Source organism: Mus caroli, unplaced genomic scaffold (genome assembly GCF_978045245.1).
Source record: "Mus caroli unplaced genomic scaffold, Mus_caroli_1 scaffold_8, whole genome shotgun sequence".
Classification (NCBI taxonomy): Eukaryota; Metazoa; Chordata; class Mammalia; order Rodentia; family Muridae; genus Mus; species Mus caroli.
Window position 1 is genome coordinate 72,140,684 of NW_028227263.1, and position 3,549 is coordinate 72,144,232.

General features: G+C 41.8%; 1 pseudogene; it reads right to left on the reverse strand.

The window, feature by feature from the left end:
• Window positions 1-2,047: 2,047 nt before the first annotated feature.
• On the reverse strand, window positions 2,048-3,015 carry LOC110299220 (large ribosomal subunit protein eL13-like; annotated as a pseudogene).
• Window positions 3,016-3,549: the final 534 nt, after the last annotated feature.

Here is a 3,549-nt window from a genome sequence, read left to right on the forward strand (position 1 = left end):
GAAACACCTGACAGAGGCACTTCAGAGGAGGAATGCTTTGTCTCGGCTCACGGTTTTAGAGGTATCACTCTGTGGTTGTCTGGCTACTTAGCTTTGGGCTGAGAGGAAGCAGAGCATCAGGAAAATGAGAGCAGATTGTAGGGGCGGCTGCAAAGCATATGGCAGCCAGGAAGCAGTGAAGAGTCAGGCAAGACAGGGCCAGGGATAAGGTGATCCCAAGGGCCTACTCTCTGCCATCTACTCCCTTCAGAGATAAGGTGATCCCAAGGACCGACTCTGTCATATACTCTCTCCAGCAAGGTCTCACCAACTAAACTCTCCAACTTTTGCCAACACAGAAATCCCAACTAGGAAATCTTACACTCTTGAGTACACTTTTAAAACAAAAATCAGAGCTCCATTTAATTCTCTAGACTTGTTGAGTTTTCTTTGGGTAGCATAATATACAGACCTAAGTCTACACTCCTCCCTTAGGATGCTATCTCATCGTTAAGAATAAATGTCTCTGCCATCTTTTACTTACACGGTAAGTACTTTCATATGTTTATCTCTTGAGGAATTATTTGTTTGGGGACCATTTTACCTTAAGTACATAAAATATGAAAAGACTATTTCTCTAATAACATAATAGTAATAAAACTAAATTCTAAATTCAATCTCATGAACTTAGAGGCATCTGCATTAAATTTTGCAAGACAAATGAAAGATTAACATTTGCAGCAGGTTAAGAGGTCATTGATTCCATTTTCTTCCTAGAAGAAACAAGGCTACATGGATAAATGTTTCAGGTAGAAAGTTGAGCATTTATTCAGAGTCAAACACTCATTAATTCCAGCTCCTGAAAGAGTCATGGCAACTCCAAGACATAACACATTAATATTTGTACAGAACAGAAGCTGACTGCACCACCTGTTTCCAGAGACATGGAGAATAAAAGCTGTTAGTAGAATTCATAGCCTGCCTCTGGGGCTTGGGCTTTGACTTTTGCTCTTGTTTTGTAAAATCAAGAAACAGAATCGCATAAATAATCAGTGGTACTCTACAGTTTGCTGACCACAGTCATTAAATGTCTTCTGCAGCTCAAGTCCTATGTGGACCTAAAGACCCATCAAGGTGTTCTCCAGATGCCCGGGTTGGAGAAGAAGCAAATAAAATAATCTCTAACTGTACAACTATGTGACTCTGTGTATCTCACATGTAAGTCAAATAACTTCAAAGACATCAAATTTCAATAATGATAAACAGTGAAAATGTGAATGATTTGATGTAATTTTCATGTGTGTGTGTGTGTGTGTGTGTGTGTGTTTATATTAAGAGTGTAGCAAGCTTATTTCCCTGGATGCAATGGTCTCTCTTTTATCTCAAAGAAATGGTTCAAGTATAGTGGTGCACTCCTTTAATCCCAGCCCTCAGAGGCAGAGGCAGGTAGAACTCTGTGAGTCAAAGCCAGCCTAGTCTTTCAAGTGAATTCTAGACCAGTAGGGATAGATACATGGTAAGACCATGTTTCGAAAACAAAATAAAACAAAACAAAAAATAAAATCACTAAAGAAATACTTCACCCAAAGTGATGAAAGTATCATTCAACCTATCAACTTCTCAATAGTAGTAGTGCTTGCCGCCTGTTAGCTTCATGCTGAGATCGGGAGATTATACTTAAATAAAGGTCCTTCAACAGAAGCCTTCATTTTGAGTCCATTGTAACAAATACACTAAAAATGTATTCAATGAGACTTGCAGGCTATTGGCATTGGTGTTCAGACAGAACAAAATATTAAATGTGCATTCTAACACTACATTAGAAATAGGCATCTGTATAAGAGGACACAAGCTTTAAAATATTATATTTTGAACGAATTTTGCTGGATAATAAATCTGGACTGATGAACACTAACACAAGTAAGTATAGCTCAACCTGAAAAAGTTATACTGGTATTTAAAGATTAGAATGATTTTTTTCTTTATGGAAAATTTATTGGAACACTCCAGCCCAGCATTACTTTTTCTTATCAATGTCTTGCTCTTCAGCTTCCTTCTCCCTTTTTGCTCAGATGCCAAAGAACCAGGCATTGGCCCTGGGCCATTCGAAGACTGGCAAAAGCCTTGAAGTTCTTTTCTGAACCCTGGGTGTTGTGTTTTATAAAAAGGTAGGGGAGACCAAAGATATGCTTGGTAGAGGCATGGTATGATGTGGTGGAAAGGGGTGCCTTTGTAGGCCCATGCTGAGATATCCCTTCCCCTTGAGGGACCAGGCACAGGAGGGTACAGTATAGGATAGAGTTTATTCAGGTCATGGGGAGAGGAGTTGAGAGAGTAGAGATAAAAGGCAGGCAGAGGGAGGGGGGAGAACTGGTCCATGAGCATATGGAGACAGAGGGGGGAGGGGAATGGAGAAAGAAAGAAAGAGTAAGGAGCAGGAGCAAGGGTAAGAATGAGAGAGAGGAGGTGGCCAAGCAGCCCCTTTTATAATGAGGCAGGCACACCTGGCTGTTGCCAGGCAACTGTGGGGGCGGAGCCTAGACTAAATGCTAACACTGGCTTTCTGAATATATTCTGGATGGGTATGACAGGCCCTGTTAGCTGAGTGGCCAATTTAAGTTCTTCAGCAGAACTATATCCCTTCTTTGGAGCAGAAGGCTTCCTGAGGAAAAGTATGAGCTTGGAGCGGTACTCCTTCAGGCACTGCACGTTGGCCTGTAGTGATTCAGTGGGTTTGTTTCGCCTCCTTGGATCCACAGAGATGCCGATGGTGCGAGCCATTTTCTTGTGGATACCAGCCACTCTGAGTTCTTCCAGGCTGAAGTCCCTACCAGCCCTGACCCTGGTGTGGTATCTAACTGTAGGGTACCTCACTATGGGCCTGATGGAACCGGGCGCAGGACGAGGAGCAATGCAGCGCTCTTTCATCTGTTGGGCCTTGTATTTGCGGATCTTTTGGAATCCAGTGTCCACTCGCTGCTGCCAACCTTGTGGAAGTGGGGGCTTCAGGATCATGCCATTCGGGCTGGGCTCCATGGCTACGTCCTGTACAGGAGAGTGGCGATAAATTAGTATTGCCATCATACTGGTTTCTTGATGAGAATCAGTGAGAGGGTGAAGAGTTCATAAAAGTGAGGATTGGTTCTGGGAGAGATTAATAATTGATTAAAGGGGCTTTGCAAACACTCCTCGCTATGCAAACAGTTCACAGAACCGCAAGCCAGAATTGGTGAGACATGAAGAGTGTATTCCTTTTAACACACACCATACTCCTGTCCTCCTTAGACACTAGGCAATGTCAAGTGAAATAAGAGGCTGTGCTGCTATCTTGTCCCACGGAATAACACACTTAACTCTGAAATTACTGCCTTTCACAGTTTCCCTAGTAAGCACTGTACTTGCTAAGTGTTATCAAATACAATTTTATTCAGAACTCCCACAGTCAAGCATTCAGTATAAAAATGTATTTTAACTTACTTACAAAAAATGTTAAAGTACTTCAATGATTCTTGGTCACTTTAAATCTCCCTACTACCCATTATCTACCCAGTTATATACTTGTAAATCAAC